Genomic DNA, 18,416 nt, shown 5'->3' with positions numbered 1-18,416 from the left:
AAATAGCCGGTAGCTATTTAGATAAAGTTATAGAATTCTTTAGGTAGAAAAACTGTGAAAAGCCTATGCATCTATAGAACTAAATGACACAGATTAAATTATGGCATCTCTGCTGCTAACCATTTTCATTGCTGCAAAGCTTTTTTATTTGAAGTTTCTTCAAACCAAAAGCCTAAAGAAAGTGATCAAAGAAACTGTCTAGCTGCAGCGAGACATATTCTAAGATTAATGGAGTGGTCACTGAGGGCATCCAATTAAGTCTGCAATGTATCTTTTGAAGCTCACTTACCTGTTTTGCTTGCACTTGTGGTCTTTATTTGTTTCTGAAGTAAGCTTGAAAGGTTTTCTGGTCATAACATTTGCGGTGATGAAGAGATGTGGAGTTGACTGTAGAGAGAAAAGACCTCAAAAGAGACAGGTTAGTCCTGTCTTCTGTGTGAGGGAGAAATTGATTATAACATCTAATTTTCTTTGGATATTGCCCGTGAAATGAATCGAATCAGGGTACTGAGGCTGGTACTCTATGTCTTTATTACAGGGTCCATGGACATGCTAGATTGCCTGTGCACATGTGTGCTTCTCTTCAGTTTATGACCATGTTTGGAGGACAGTCTGACCTACTGAGGGTTTTTTAAGCAATGGGACTGAGACACAAGACACACTTCCGTCAGAGCAAGCAGTACTGTAACCAGGAGAAATGGGGGCAGACATATTTAAGATAAACAAATGTGTGGAGCACTCGTACTCACACCCAGGCATTCTCTCTCTCTCACCCACTCTCTCTCTCTCTCACACACACACATATTGAGAATCAAAACCTTCCCAAAAAAAATATTTGTGGCACTGGATTTTTTTGTCCTGTTGAAAATGAAAGAATAACATTTTATACATTCTCTCTCTCTCTCTTGTGAACACGCAAACACACACACACACACAGACATACATTGAGAACCAAAACCTAACAATAATTAATTTAAAAAGTGATGTGTGCTGATGGAATATTTTTTGTCTTGTTGAAAATTAAAGAATAACATTTGCGTTGTTAAAGATAATCAAGGAAGCAGCTTTGTCCTTGTTTAGACAGGCAACAGAGCACAGAACAAGCTCCTTTGTCTCCCCGCTGGCTGATTCTCCAGGGCTGTGTCTCTCATAGCAACCACACAATATGCCATAAATGGTGTGTATTATGGCCAAAAATCGATGAATATAAATAAAGTAGCCATCTACGTTACCGTGCACATAGGCCATATTCTCAGGACTGACCCCGATACAAGTGTATTTCATATCATGCCACTTGCATAAATATTTATGATGTAATGTCAACAAATTTTTGGAGACACATAGTAAAGGGAGACATTTTGTAAGCACAAATCTTTTAATACAACTAGTTTGAATTGTGTGCTTTTTAAAACCACAGTTTACAGTAGCACAATCATGGTGAGACGTCTGAAATGTAAAATATAGTTGTACATCCAGTGCTACAGTGGAGGAGTAGATTAAATAAATCAATCTTTATAGCCATGGCATAATGAAAGCATTCCACAAAGGACGAATTGAAGACCTTCCTTCTGCAAGCTCTCAAGCTGCAATCACATCGCTGTCTGTATTGGCTGCTTCCAAATAGCAAGGTATAAAACCTGTGAGTCTCCATGCTAATTTGTTTTGCAAACAATCTCCCAAGTGTCCTGTAAGTCTTACATAGCACCTCACTTTATGCAAGCATTTTGCCGAAAGTCAATAAACCAATGATGGTTAGGAAGCAACTCAATCTGGAATCTCACACAGCTCAGACAGACACCTCTGAGAGTAAATTGGTGAGGGCCCACTTACTTTGCCACCTTGCCTGCGCCGTGTCCTTTGTGTTGTACAGTAGTTTCAGCCAACGGGATTGTCAGTCTGATCTACGTCAAATTTGCACATGTTTGTGTGAGAGTGTTTGTTTCTGCTTTTATGTTTGTGTCTGGAGTCTCACAATGGACACAATGACTCTCCAGCAGGGTGACATTTTGCAACTAATGATTATAATATTTGTCATGACTTATGAATAAAGCTCTCAAGCTGCTATGCACTGCATAATTATCAGCAGTGGAGAGGGAAGAGCCAGGGCAATAACAACAGCACCAGGTCGCTTTTCACAGAGAGCCTTAGTTTTGCCACATGGCTCCACTTGAAAACACTCAAATCCATCTAGCTAAAATGTCAGGCTTTGATTTTGGTCCTCTGGCTGCAGTTTTGAGTGTTCCGGGGGGAAAGTGCTTGATTTTTATCTCTGAAGATGAAAATGAGGTGTGCTATTTATGAGCCAGATAATAACCCAACGGCCGAGTAGTTGGATGTTTTAAAGTCTGGCCAAGCCTTAACACTACCACTGATAATGACACATTACAACTGTTCCTCCAAAACATATTAATGTTTTACTTCATTGTAATACTTTATTTATTACTACAGAGAAATGTAAAATTGAGTTTGTCAAAAACATGAATGAGCTCCTTGCAAGCAATTTCTTAATCTATAATTATATGTAAAGTGGTGTTTTGGTTTGTTGTTGTAAGACAAAATGACTCACTGTCAAACCACAGACAATAAGAGCATACCTCGATAAGTAAAGAGTGACCTAGTTTGTGTTCGAACTGTGGACTGGTGTTGAGGTGAAACTACTTAGACGTATCGCACAGCTTGTTTTCCATCTGAAGACATACCATATATTACCTTAAAATAGCACTTTGTCTCACCCCTTGAACTCCATTTGACATCATTGCATGTAGTCTGTAATTTGTTTCTAGACAAGTGTTTGTGGTTATCTAAGGTTACCCCACTCTCTTCTTAAGACTGGGCACTTAAAACTGACAAGTTGATATGGAAGAGCATTAATTCAACAACAACAAAAAAGATTTATCCTGGCACCATTTGTAAGTGTTTGGGCTAGACGAGCTAAGAAGACAAATTGCCCAACTGAAATATCCTTTTATATTCGGTCCTCAATCTAAACAAGTACCCTAACCTATGCAGACATGAAATTACTTAAGCAAAAAGCAAACATGTATCAGAAAATATTCATAAAAAATAATAAGCAATTTACAATGGCAACAACTGTTGAGAACAAAATCGAAATAACAACATATGACCTGGCATCTGTTTAGTCAGTCAGGTACGACTCAGTATGCATCTTTTTCATTTACACAAAGGCCACCAGTAATGTAGGCATATGTTGTCTCCTCCAATTGCCCTAGTTGTGTTTTATTGCAACAGCATGGGGAGGCTGGCCCACTTACATGGTTCTCCTTTCATGTGAATCCCCAGTAAAGGTTATACCAACAGAGACGGGGTTAGCGCGACTTCACAATCCGAGGTTGAAACACAGAGCAGGGCCGCATGGAGATGGGCAGTCATCTTCTCCCCCAGCTGACTCTGCATCCCACCAGCGATCCCTCAAAAAGCCCATCTGTGGCTGCCAGCGAGACCTTCTTTTCGGGCCGATTTATCAAGCCGCCAGTCCAAACAAGACTCCCAACTGTCCCCCGCTCCCCTCACCGTATACTCACCCAAGGCCTGGTTTCCACAGCCTTAATGCCCCATGCATAGATCTCACACCAGCCTTAATGCCCCATGCATAGATCTCACACCAGCCTTAATGCCTCATGCATAGATCTCACACCAGCACGTGTTGCATCTCTCTCGTTCTCCTCTCCCATTCTCCCTCCAACAGGGATTAAACATTTCTACCACATTTCCATGGATACTGAGCCTAATTTTTCCAAAGTATTAAATCTCTTAAATGCTCCTGAGCCACACAAAGCCATATTTATATTTTGCCCTTAGGACAAGTTTAATATCACTGTGACTCCATGTGAAAGAAATCAAAATGTCAAACAGTAAAGAGAAATAATTCATGGGCTGCACAAGTCTATGGTATCTAGTAGTTTCTATGGTAACACTGGCTATGTAGAAAGGGCTAATATAATAATATAATATAAACACAAGTGCCTGATTATAGGGCATGAATAGCCCCCAAAAAATCTTATTACAAATACTCTAATATAAACCTAAACAGAGTCCTTAATGTAGCCTATTTTCTCCTGACCCAGTTCTATATCTTCCATACACAATATTCCTCTCTAAGTAAATAAAAAGAGACATGGCTCTCATCTGAGATTTTGTTTTGTGTGGGCTGTGACTTGTAGATATGGGCCTAAAATGGGCCACCGAGAACTGTATTTGATCTTCCTGAAGCTGCTTGATGGTGGTCTCACGGTGTGTGGTTCATGACAGACTCACGTCACCGCTGCCCTTGTCTGAAAGGTCAGCAGGCTCGTGGCTCCATGGGTGGTGGGACAGTGTTTACGTTAGCAGGTGACATGAGGCAAAGACACACGCCAGAGATGTCGTAGACAGACACACATAAACAATGATACAGTGTTGCGATTCTGCACACTTGGGCATCACATTTTTTCACATGCAGGGGAATGATATGAAATTAACTCTTCTAATGCTGTACCTCTAATTCAAAAAATGTAGATTGTGGGAATGTTATGTATTCAGCTGTTATTTTGTCTATGTGGAAGTTCCTCCAGGTGTCACATTGTCTAGATTTTTTTCTTTGTTAAAACTTCCAAACTGAATATTGTATTCAAAATATTGTGTTTTCATTAGTGTATAATTTGCCAATATGAGTAGTCATAGCTTAGAATACAAGAGTCCCCTGCATGAGAAGGCTCACTTGCCACAGTAGCTCAGAAAGGACCAATCAAAACACTGTCTATACAGAAGGCCTTTAGTTTATTTGCCACTTGACATTTCACCCCTTTTTATGTCCCTTAACAGCTACCGTATTTTTTTCCACATGCTCAAAAATGGAGTACTATTCAATGGGTTGCAATTCGGAAACCTCACCATTGGGAGCTACACACTGTAGCTGTAACCAGGGCCGGAGTAGGGCCACTTTTCAGCCCGGGAGTTTCAGGCCCAAGACCGGCCCACTTTTTTAGTGGTGGTGGAAATTGGATAAATAAAGCAAAATTTCAGCTCTTACTATCCTGTAGTTTTTATTATAGGCTAATATTCCACTATTCCACAAGGATAGGTTGATGAGTTAACAAAAACAGGAAGGAAGAAATAAAGCATTTGAAATGTATCCCACAATTCCACTAAGAGGCATATTGAACTACTGTATTGTTTATATGTTTTTTTCTGCATGGGTCAGCTATCATGTTGTTTGGTGATTTGCTCCTTTACTACATCCACTTCTGAGCAAACAAGCCATATAGGTTGATCATGTAGCCTACTGCTGTCATAGCCTACTGTTCTTTCTTCCATAAAATAACTTTAATTCATATGGTTAACTCTATTATCCTTTCTACTTGTCCCTATAGTCATAGTTAATTTCGGGCTCATCATTTTCAGCGGGGGACTGGCTGATCTGCTGCGCAGGCTACTTTTGTTTTTAGGCCTATAGGCTACTGCATACACAGATCAAGCTTGAGTTTTTTTTAGTATTATTTGCATAATATTTGCAAAGTCTATGAATAGCCATTTTGGATGATACCAAAATGCTAATATTTTAATTAATTTAATATGTTACTTGCGAATAGGTTGATAACGCTATAATGTCCATGTTATTAGCCCAATTACGCCGTTATAATCATGGCTATCTCTCCTTACCAGTTGCCACTTATGTCTGTGCTCTTCAAAAAAAATTGGAAGCATGGCACATTTGGCATTTCCCTCCAATACTTTTCGTATTTTTTACCTGGCCTTTTCAGTCCCTCATGGCATCTTTCTACTATCCATCCTCCCTGACGCTTATCACTACGGTAGGGCCGGCCCGGCTGAGAAAACTTTTTAGGAAAGACGGGCTATATGGACCCAACCAATTAACTCTTCTTGGGAAGGGGAGAACAACCCATGCAGAGGCTGCGGTGTTAGGCATAGAATCGAACGCGTGTGTAGCCAACTTTAAGAGAAGATAGATTAGCGTGACAAATGCCAATATTTTTCCCTCGACCGGCCCAAAAGTGAAGCGGCCCACCGGGAATTCTCCCGATTCTCCCGATTAGCCTACCCACTCCGGGCCTGGCTGTAACCAGAGGTGGAAAGTAACGAAATACATTTACTCATTTTACTGTATTGAGTAGTTTGTGTATTTTGTATTTTTAAGTAGTTTTTCAAATTAGTACTTTTATTTTTACTTGATTACGTTTTGAGTGAAGTATTGTACTTCGCTACATCACAAATCTATGGAAGCCCGTTTGCGCCACATACAAAAAAAATCTGATGATATCTCATTATTGTGAGATACTATCTCGTTATTCTGACATAGTATCTCAATGAGATACTATCTCGTTATTGTGAATTCTTAATGTAAGTTATTTACTCAGAACCACTGTATTGAGAGTGTTGTCAGAACCGTGATGTTTACCAACACGTAATGTTCAGAAACTAATGGCATTTGGTGATGTTTATCAGCATTTTTCGTTGGTTTCCTTAATCAGTAGTTCAGGCGCCTCGAACAAACTCCAGAGCTAATGTTAGCCTGCTCCTGCTGCATGGGGTAGGCTAGTGTAGGTTTGCTAACACGCATAATGTGTAGACTTGACGGAAACTGTATATACATTTCATATAGTCACAATGGGGTAATGATGTTAAAGTCAAAGTCAAAGTCAAAGTCAAAGTCAGCTTTATTGTCAATTTCTTCACATGTTCCAGACATACAAAGAGATCGAAATTACGTTTCTCACTATCCCACGGTGAAGACAAGACATATTTTACCAATTTAAGTCCACAGACAAACATAACATTCAAGTAAACAAAAAAGTAAGTAAATAAGTAAATAAGAGGGCACATATAATAATGAAAAAAATAAGAGCAGCAAAATTTGGTTGAAATTGTGCATAGACAGTCAATAAAATACTAGTGCAAAGTCAGGCCAATAAAAGGCTTGGGTAGTTCTGTTTGACCTAAGTAATAAAGAAAGTGGCATAGTGGTGCAAGTTATGTAAGAGCAGCAGAAGTGTTGTGTTTTCAGGACAACAACACCAAGTTGTAAAGTGTACAAGTGTGCAAGTGTTCAAGTGTGCAAGTGGAGTAGTGCAGGCGGCCATTGTGGGTTCAATGTCCAGGATGTTATGTAGCTGAGGGTGGAGGGGGGAGAGGAGGGAGAGAGTTCAGCATCCTTACAGCTTGGTGTATGAAGCTGTTGGTGAGTCTGGTAGTGCTTGGAGCGCAGGCTTCTGTACCTCTTCCCAGAGGGCAGTAGATCAAACAGATTGTGAGCGGGGTGACTTGCATCACTCACAATTTTGGTCGCCTTGCGGGTGAGGTGGGTGGTGTAAATGTCCTTCAGGGGAGGGGGAGTGAAGCACCAATGATCCTTCCAGCTGTGTTCACTATGCGCTGCAGGGCTTTCCTGTTGTATTCAGTGCAGCTTCCGCCCCACACAGCGATACAGCTGGAGAGGATGCTCTCAATGGTGCCTCGGTAGAATGTGGTCATGATGGCTGGTGGAGCACTTGCTCGCCTGAGTTTCCGCGAGGAAGTACAGGCGGCGCTGAGCTCTCTTCGCCAGTGATGCAGTGTTGGTGGTCCAGGAGAGGTCTTCACTGATGTGCACCCCCCAGGAATTTGGTGCTGCTCGCTCTCTCCACCACAGCACCGTCGATGGTCAGTGGCAGGTGTTGGGTGTGACCTCTCCGAAGTCAACAACAATCTCTTTGGTCTTGCTGGACGTTCAGCAGGAGGTTGTTGTCCCTGCACCACGTGGTCAGATGGTCGACCTCCAACCTGTATTGAGTCTAAATTAAGCCCTTGGTGATGAGACCCACCAGAGTTGTGTCGTCAGCAAATTTCACTATGTGATTGTTGCTGTAGGTTGCAGTGCAGTCATCGTCAGCAGGGTGAAGAGCAGCCGGACTGAGCACGCAGCCTTGGGGCCCCTGTGCTCAGTGTGATGCTGCTTGAGGTATTGTTGCCAACACGTACTACTTGGGGCCTCTGACAGAGGAAGTCCAGTAGCCAGTTGCAGAGGTAGGTACTGAGTCCCAGTTTGTCAAGTTTGCAGATGAGTTGTTGTGGTATTATGGTGTTGAATGCAGAACTGAAGTCTATAAACAGCAATCTCACATATGAGTCTCTTTTTTCCAGGTGGGTGAGGGGCTGGGTGGAGGGCAGAGCAGATTGCATCCTCTGTAGACCGCTTGGCTCGGTATGCAAACTGGAAGGGGTCCAGGGTGGGGGAGAATGGCTTTGATATGTGACACGACAAGCCGCTCAAAGCACTTCATGATGATGGGTGTCAGTGCCACAGGGCGGTAGTCATTGAAGCAGGATGGAGCAGTTTTCTTCGGCACAGGTATGATGGTGGCAGCTTTGAAACATGATGGGACGATGGCTTGCTTCAGGGAAGTGTTAAAGATGTCTGTGAAGACATCCTTAAGCTCCCCCGCGCAGTCCTTCAGCGCCACGACCTGGGATGTTGTCTGGACCTGTTGCCTTACGGGTGTTGATAGCAGCAAGTGTCCTCTTCACGCTGTCGGCAGAGAGGCACAGGGGCTGCTCATGTAGAGGGGATGGGTCTTCTGTGGGCAGGTGCTGTTTTGTGCTTCAAAGCGAGCAAAAAGCGGTTCAGGTTGTTGAGCAGAGGGATGTTGCTCTCACAGCTCTGTGGCGCTGGCTTGTAGTCCGTGAGGGCCTGAATGCCCTGCCATAGGCTTTGTGCGTTCCTGCTCTCTTTGAAGTGGGTGGTTATCTTGTGAGTGTATTCCTTTTTGCTTCCTTGATGCCACGGGACAGGTTGGCTCTCGCTGTTTTCATGCCAGCTTCATCCCCAGCTCTGTAGGCTTTGTCTCTTGCCCTCAGCAGCCTGAGGACATCCCCTGTCAGCCATGGCTTCCAGTTAGCCCGAAAGTGATGATGTCTTTGTGTGGGTCACATCATCGATGCACTTGGTGATGTAAGAGGTTACAGTGTCTGTATACTCCTCTATGTCTGTCCGGTTGTTGTAAGTGGCTGCCTGCTTAAACATTTCCCAGTCTGTTGTGTCAAAGCAGTCTTGAAGAGCATCGGAGGCTCCCTCAGGCCACACTTTTACCTGCTTACGAACCGGTTTGTTCGCTTTTACCCTTTGTCTGTATGCGGGCATTAGCATAACAGTGATATGGTCTGAAAGTCCAATGTGGGGGAGGGGGGTGGCTTTGTATGCTCCTTTGTGTGTAGTGTAGACTAGGTCCAGGATGTTATCTCCTCTTGTTGGAAAATCAACATGCTGGTGTAGCTTTGGAAGTACAGTTTTGAGATCAGCATGGTTAAAATCTCCAGTGAAGATGGTGAAACCGTCTGGGTGTGCCGTCTGTTGTTCACTGACAGCCTGGTACAGTTCACTAAGAGCCGCGTTCTTATCGCTGTTGTTGTTGGTAGGCGGGATGTATACTGCGACTAGCAGAATCGCAGTAATTTCCCTTGGCAGGTAAAAAAGGACGGCACTTTATGATCATAAACTCTGCCAGTGGTGAGCAGTGTTTGCATACTACTACAGTGTCCGGCACCATTAAGTCCACGGATGTAAACACAGATTCCTCCTCCTCGTGATTTACCTCCCTTTACAATGGCCCTGTCTGCTCGATAGCATGCTAGCTGCTCCAGTTGTACAGCAGAGTCCGGAATGTTGTCATTTAACCAAGTCTCAGTGAAGACGAGCACACAGCAGTTACTTACTGTCCGGTTCGTTGATCTCAGCAGTCGTATGTGATCCATTTTGTTGTCCAGTGATCGTTACATTTGCCAGGAGAATGGATGGTATGGCTGGGCGAAGTTGGGCTGGCCGCTAGCCTGGCCCGGACGCCTCAGCTTGCCCCTCTTCTGCTTCCTCGCACACCGCTTCCGGCGCTTTCTTTCGGGGAGGGTAGCAGGCCCGAGTCCGGTGTTGTTGCAGGCGGAGTAGTCCGAAGTTCCTTCAGCGTCTCTGTTGCAAAGTCCAGAACGCTGCAAAACTTGCTTTTGCAGATGTCAATTAAAAACTGCCTGCTGTACTTGTAGTACGACGTAGTAAGACGAGACGGACATGTAAAACTTTCGGACAAACACTTTTTAAACGAACAAAACACCGTACGGTTGGGACAGAGAGAGGTCGCTGCGTGTGTACGCGCCGCCATCTTAAAAACCCCTGTACTGTTCCTGCGATGTCACAAAATCATTCAAATGTAGGCTAGGTTGACGTTGTGTTGCCTTCAGCCTATGAGGTGATGTTAGCAGTATCATGGCATGGACAATAAAGGTCAGAAATCGGTGGACAACACTCAATACAGTGGTTCTGAGTAAATAACATACATTAAGAATGGCAAAATGTGCACCCCATCTGCTCGTCAACTGTGGCATGCGTGCGTGGGCAGCGAAACTGAAATTAATATGCTGCCTAATCCTGGTCTATGAACGAGATAGTCTCTCACAATATTGAGATACTATCTCACAATGACTAGATACTACACATCTCGTTATTGTGAGATAGTATCTCGTTATTCTGACATAGTATCTCGTTATTGTGAGATAGTATCTCGTTATTCTGACATAGATCTCATTATTGTGAGGTAGTATATCGTTATTGTGATATAGTAATATAACAATCTTACAAAGTTGTCTCAGAATGGTTTTATTGGTTACGCACCAAAACACATGAATGTCATTACACAGGCAAAACAAAGGAGGTCAATTAAACAAGCACGATACACAAACAGGGTAGTCACATACAATACACGGGGTAAACACATGAGGTACAACATAAAGAAAGACTATACCAGCTAACACATACATGACAAGGTAAACGCAATTACTCATACTAAAACCAACATCAACATTACACACACACACATACACTGCACAGCATTATGGGAGTTCAGTCATGAACCAGCTAGGCTCAATTCACTACAATATCTCATTATTCTGAGATAGTATCTCGTTATTGTGAGATAGTATCTCATTATTGTGAGATACTATGTCAGAATAACGAGATACTATGTCAGAATAACGAGATAGTATCTCACAATAATGAGATATCATAGATCAGATTTTTTTTGTATGTGGCGCAAACGGGCTTCCATACAAATCCCATGCGTTACTGAGTAAAAAAAAAAAGTTAAGACTAACGAAAGGGAGGGGGAAAATTGCGCCTGGAACCACTAGAATGATCAGCATGTAGCATAGGGCATGAATCAAGCTGGCACCAAGTCTTTCTGAAAGAGATGGAGATGGAAGTGGATCACGAGATAGGCTACCTCAGATTACCTGTGTAACCGAGGAAAGTGTATTTTCCGCTCTTTCAATGGGTTACCTCAGTTCTATTGCGGAGATATTCAAGAAGTTTTACACCATGGGATTTCGTGTTTTAACGTGTGTGCTCACCTTTCTTTGGAAAGAAGTTTATTAGCATCTGTTTCCACTCGTTTTCATCTCTCTTTTTCTCGTTTTTGCCTTTGTTTTTTGGTAATCCGACTTGGTTTCCTTGGAGAAAGACATTGTACCAGCAGCACAACAATTAGCTGTCCACTACTAGCGATGCTCAACTATGTAAACAAAATGAGATGCCTTATCAATCGTTGTGCAGGCGGACCAAACCATTTTGCGCTTTAGCAAGGGAGAGTAATAATAATAATAATAAATAATAATAATAATAAAGCTTTATTTGTATAGCACCTTTCATACACAGAATGCAGCTCAAAGTGCTTTACATTTGAAGCATGTAACACAATAATAGTCAGTCAGTCATTATCAATCACTTTTCTTTGCTGTTTATGTTATACTCAGCAACATATCAAAAATATAGAAAATTACGTCATAAGACTGGCAGCCTTAACCCTCTTACCCCCACAAGCACGCCATATGGCAACTGTGGCAAGGAAAACTCCCATATTCCAGGAAGAAACCTTGAGCAAAACCTGACTTAATAGGGGAGCCCATCTGCTTCTGGCTGGCTGCGCCTCCAATAGTAGCAGATGTAGAATAATCTGAAAATGTAGTCTACAGGATAAGATGAGTTAACTAAAAGCTTTCCTGTACAGGTATGTTTTCAGATCTTTTTTAAAATATTTACTGAACTCGCCTGTTTGATGTACAGAGGCAGGGTGTTCCATAGTTTGGGGCATAATGGATAAACGCAGCTTCTCCACTTTGTTTGTGGAGCACTTTGGGGCAATGATTAAAAGATTAGAATTGGATGATCTAAGTTTCCTTTGTGGTTGATAAGATATTAAAAGCTCAGAGATATATGAAGGTGCTATGCCATTCAGAGCTTTGTAAGTAATTAACATAACCTTAAAATCAATTCTATAGGAAATAGGGAGCCAGTGCAGTTCAGCCAACACAGGGGTGATGTGTTCTCTCTTCTTAGTCTTAGTTAAAAGTCTAGCTGCAGAGTTCTGTATGAGTGCCAATTTCTTTAGATGTTTTTGGGAAGACCAGTGAAAAGTGCATTGCAGTAGTCTAACCTGCTAGTGATAAAGGCGTGAATTAGTTTTTCTGCATCTTGTTGAGTTAAAAGGGCCGCACTTTGGCAATGTTTCTCAAGTGGAAATAGGCTGTCTGAGTAACTTTACTGATATGGGGCTTAAAACTTAACTCTGTATCTAAGATGACACCGAGGCTTGTTACTTTTGGTTTGACCTGGTGTGCCAAGTTCCCCAGATTACTAAGAATAATATCTCGCTTTAGTTTTGGTCCAACCAGAAGTACCTCTGTTTTGTCATCATTTAGTTTCAAAAGTTTTTGCTCATCCACTGATTAATGGAGGTTAGGCATGCAGTGAGGGAGCAAAGGCCATCTAAGGTTAGTTGGCTCCACAGAAAGATACAATTGGGTATCATCTGCGTGTAGCTGTGGAAGTTTACATTATGCTGACTTATGGCGTTTCCCAATGGAAGCATATATAGAGAAAATAGCAGGGGACCAAGGCAGCTCCCTGGGCCACACCAAAAAAAGCAAGTCATGTTTTTCAGATACATGATCTCCTAGACTGATATAAAAATCTCTGCCAGTAATGTAGGTTTGAAACCAGTTTAGAGCATTATCAGAGAGACCCACCCACTTCCAAGGCGTGTGAATTAGGATGCTATGATCAATGGTGTCAAATGCCGCACTCAAATCCAGAAGAATAAGGATTGAGACTTTGTTTGAGTCGGTAGCTAGTCTGAGATCATTGACTATCTTTACTAGAGCCGTTTCTGTGCTGTGATTTGATCTAAAACCTGATTTGGAATTTTTCAAGGATACTGTTTTCGTTGAGGAAGGTATTTAACTGATTGCAAACAACTTTTCAAGTACTTTGCTCAAAAACGATAGGTTTGATATAGGCCTGTAGTTGCTCAGATTGGTATGGTCAAGTTTTGACTTTTTAAGTAAAGGTTTCACAACAGCGGTTTTAAAAGCAGTTGGAAATATACCTGTTTCTAATGAGGTATTTATTACCTTGAGAAAAAAGGGGAGCTAAGCCATCATATACTTTTTTTTTTTTTGAGGAATGTAGTAGGGATTGGATCTAAAACACATGTTGAGGGGCCGGTTTGAGTTATAATTTTACCAAGCTCAGATTGAGTAATAGTGCTAAAGGACCTTAGTTTTGGGGGCTGTTTTGGGTGTACTATCAAACATATTACTCGTGTTACCAATAGCCTCCCTTATAGAAATAACTTTGTTTTTGAAGAAGTCTGCAAATTCTTCACATCTTAGAGAGGATGCCTGACTGAGTGTATCAAAGGTGTTTGATGCAATAGCCTATCAATGGTAGAGAACAACACCCTAGAGTTTCCACTGTTTTCAGCAATTACCTTAGAGAAGTGGTTCCTCCTCTCATTACGAATAGCTCTATTATAATTTGCAATTTTTTCTTTTAGAATGGCACGGTGAACCTGTAACTTAGTTTTTCTCCATGTTCTCTCAGCTTTCCTACATGATCTTTTAGATCATGGATATTTTCGCTCATCCAAGGTGTCAGTTTGCTACAGGGCCTTTTTAGTCTTTAAGGGTGCCACTCTGTCAAGCAGAGCCTAATTCACGATTAAGAGCCTCTACCATTTGATCAATGGGATGATGTAAAATATCTAAATTTATGGAGTCTATAAGAGCTATGAACTGCTGTTCTGCTCTAATGTCCAAGAGTCATGATTTGATTGCAATTTCGGGATGAATTTTTGGAGTATGTAGTACAATATTAAAAGATACACAATGATGATCAGACATATTTATATCATTTACTGATAAGTCTGTGACTTCTATCCCTCTGGAAATGACTAGATCGAGGGTGTTGCCAAGGTTGTGGGTGGGTCCTGTAACATGCTGCTTTAGCTCTAAACTGTCCAACACTTTAAGGAACTTACTGGCTTTAGCATCAGTTGTCTTATTGACATGAATATTGAAGTCGCCATTTACAATTATCCGATCATAGCTAGTGATGATGAGCGACATAAGTTCAGAAAACTGGTCGAGAAAGCCAGTCCATAGTTTAGGAGGGCGGTATAAGGTTAATAGAAGTACAGCTGGGTCAGCCTTCAGAGTGAGGGCAATATACTCAAAGGAAGCGAATTCGCCAAAGTTGATTTCGTGTGCAACTATATTTGTTTGAGAGAATGGAGGCAATTCCACCACCTCGTTTGCCTTGTCTAATTGAGTGGAAGAAATTATAATTTGGGGACAAGTCTCAACAAGAACAGCTTCGCTGTCTGAAGTCAGCCAGGTTTCAACAAGAAACAGAAAATCCAATTTTTTCACTAATAAAATCATTGATTGCAAAGGTTTTGGTAGTAAGTGCACCTATATTTAGTAAAACCATGTTAGCTGAAAATGCCTCTGGCTTTTGAGGAATATGCTGAGGTATGGAAAGAATATTTGTTAGGTTTCTAGTTTTAAATTTGTCTTTTCTTTTTACTATATCGTTGGGTAGAAATCAACGTTGGAATAGAACTATAAGCATAAGTCATGCTATTGCATGACACAGCTTGATCTATGGTAGTAGTATTGTATGTTACCCCCTGCAGAAAACATTCTCAGACTCATCCACATGTATAATGCCATTGAATCAATACCTGGGGCGTGAATCTGTAATATTTTCTACAGAATGTCAATGTCTCAGTGTGACGCTTATGTTGTCAGAGAGTAGCCTGGCTCCATGTTGGTTTGGGTGGAGACCACCACGCTTCAGCATACTGGGCCTCTCCCAGAACAAGCCCCAGTTGTTGACATAGGGGATGCTTAGGGAAGCCAGTAGCGTTTGAGCCAGGTGTGGAGATCGAACAGTCTGGACCATCTCTCAGCACCTTTTCTGTAGGTAGGAGAGGCCCAGAGATGACAGCGTTTTTCTGTGCCCATCAGAGTGGTGATGAGAGTTTTGTAGTTTTCCTGCAGTGCTACTGACTGCTTATCTCTGATGTCGATTCGTGCCCACGTGTACGATGATGTTGTTGACCTTGGTGTGGCGGGCCAGGATGCTTGGGAGTTTCTGCTGGATGTCAAGGACCTTGGCACCAGGGAAGCAGTAGACCTTGGAGGGACCGCTACATGATGATCACAGTGAGAGTGACCTTAGACCTTGTCAAACTCATTAGGTAGTGGGTTGAAATGAAACCTCGTGGGGTGCTGTCATTGTCATGGTCATTATCATTTTTCTGCATGGTTATCAGAGAGTGGTTTGATTATATCACTTATGATCATACAAGTAGACAATAATGCTGTCATATACTGCTCTTTCTCTCTTGAAATGCCCTACTTCTATATTAGTTTTTTTTGCTAATTCCTTGCTGATGATGGTTTGTAGTGGTAGGTTTAATCAATTTGTCATATCATAGAAATATTGCTCATATGTTGAAGACAACTGGATGTGAATTTCTTTTTTTTCTTCTTATTTTCCCTTCCTACCAAAAACATCTGGGGTATGAAACCTTCTGGCGGGCCTGATGTTTGACACCCCTGCCTCATACAGTCTTCACTATTTTTTTGTATACAGAATTTAGTCAGTCAAACTTTACATCTTGTCTGACATTCATTTTGACATTTAATTTGGAAATTAAAGTATCCAGGTAAAATAAGATATACTCCAGACTTTTCAAGGGCCTTCTCCTCCATTGGGGCCCTGTAATCAGTCCCAGTTTTCCCACAGTCCGAGGCCCTTGGATCTGCTGAACTCCTTTACAAATAGTGTTTCTCTCTGAAACTCAACATGGGCCTGCCTGCCTCAGATGCCTGTGAGTAGCTTTTCAGTTGTGCTGGATTACTGTTCACTGCAAAGTGAGCAAGGATGAGCACAACTAATTTTGAAAATCAACTGCTGCTCAAACTTAAAAGGAGAACTCCGTGATTTTTTCACATACTGTAGATCTTCAGCAGCCAGCAGCTAAGGTAGCCAGGCAGCTGCAGCTACACTCTGGGGGCATGAACATGGGGGCTCACTTAACATGCCCCCAGAATGTAGCGCGGTAGCTGCCTTGCTACTTTAGCTGCTGGCTGCAGCCACTAGAGCTGGGTTAAACCGATTTTTTTTAAGCCCCAAAAAAAAAAAGTAACTAAGTAACTTTTACTTAAAGTAAATTTTAAATTAACTACTTTTTACTTTTACTTGAGTACATTTTCAGATGGGTAATTTAACTTGTACAATATTTCATCAAAGTATTGGTACTTTTACTTGAGTACAATGTTTTAGTACTTTTTCCACCTCTGGCTGTAGTCAAGTCAAGTCAAGTCAAGTCGGCTTTTATTGTCAATTTCTTTACATGCACTGGTCATACAAAGAATTGAAATTTTGTTTCTTACTTTCCCATGCAGACATAGACATACTTTAAATACAGACATAGACATACTATAGACATAGCCATAGACAATAAACATTAAATTAAAGTGCAAGACTGAAATATAGAACATGTATGTATCAAAATAGAAATATAGGACATATATATAAAAAAAATAGAGGTAGTTGTGTTGTATATTTATATAGTCTTAACAGTTACATGAAGTTTAAACTTGTGCTTGTGTGACCTTTATATTTACATTGATATGCAGTATGCAGTAATTTCAAGTATATCAGGCTTGATGTGAAGCAGCAACACGTTAGGCTCGCGCAGTCACAGTGCAGTTCCACAGGGCGGTGTTGGGGGGTTAGGGTAGACAGGATCCTAGTTTCCCAGGTTCCTGGCTGGCTGGAGGGTGGGGGGCTGTCAGTGATGGGAGAGTGGGTAGAGTGTTCAGCATCCTGATTGCTTGGTGGATGAAGCTACTTGCCAGTCTGGTGGTGCGGGGAGCGGGAGGCTCCTGTACTGCTTTCCAGAGGGCAGGAGGCTGAACAGTTCGTGTGCAGGGTGGGTTGTATCCTTGACAATCATTAGTGCTTTGCCGGGTGAGGCTGGTGGTGTAAATGTCCTGCAGGGAGGGAGTGGTGCACCAATGATCCTCTTAGCTGTGTTAACAGTGCTGGAGGGTCTTCCTGTTCTGATCTGTGCAGCTTCCGCCCCACACTGTGATGCTGCTGGAGACGATGCTCTCGATGGTCCCTCTGTAGAATGTAGTCATGACGGGGAGGCGTGGCACTTGCCTTCTTCAATTTGCGCAAGAAGTAGAGGCGCTGCTGGGCTTTCTTAAGCCAGTGATGCTGTGTTGGTGGTCCAGGAGAGGTCGCCGCTGATGTGCACCCCCAGAAATGTTGTGCTGCTCACTCTCTCCACAGCATCTCCGTCGATGGACAGTGATGACAAACAGTTGTTTGTGGCCTCTCTGAAAGTTGACAACAATCTCCTTGGTCTTGCTGACATTTAGCAGGAGGTTGTTGTCTTTGCACCATTTAGCCAGCAGGTAACTCAAATATCATCGTAATACGTAAGTACAACAATGCACAATTTAAAAGTATACGTGCTGCTGAACAATCAAAGTGAAGCCAAGTGTGGAAAAAGAATGCAAAAGATCAGTACAAATAAATCCATGATGTTTCCCACTATTCTCCAAACTAGAAGGGCTGAGAAAATAACACAAAATATAATGAAATAAAATAGATGTTAGCTGCCTGCATAAACTGTAAATAAGAAAATGACCAATGCTCAAATTGCTTTGCTGGAGAGAGTCCAACTTTGAAAAAGGAATAAATAAAGACAGATGGCCATAAATTGTGCCTAATAATGTTTGATATTTCAGTTATAGCCATAACATTCAGTCACCAAAGTCCTGAGTATTTCTCACTCTGTTGGCTGCTGGGAAAGTTTGTTTCAGAACACTCATGTTAGCTGTGGTGCTGAAACTTTCCTTAGATGGAGGCTGATTTTTGGGGCTCAGAGCTGAATCTGCCAAAGATGGATGAAGCCACCGCAGGCAATGGATGTAGGTCAACTCTGATTGATGGCCACCTTTCTCAGAATGTACACGATTTTGGAAGTGTTTGGAATGGAAGTGGCCCAGTGTTTCGGATA

Source organism: Alosa alosa, chromosome 17 (assembly GCF_017589495.1).
Source record: "Alosa alosa isolate M-15738 ecotype Scorff River chromosome 17, AALO_Geno_1.1, whole genome shotgun sequence".
NCBI lineage: Eukaryota > Metazoa > Chordata > Actinopteri > Clupeiformes > Clupeidae > Alosa > Alosa alosa.
The sequence above is the reverse complement of the archived record's forward strand: the minus strand, read 5'-3'. Positions refer to the sequence as shown.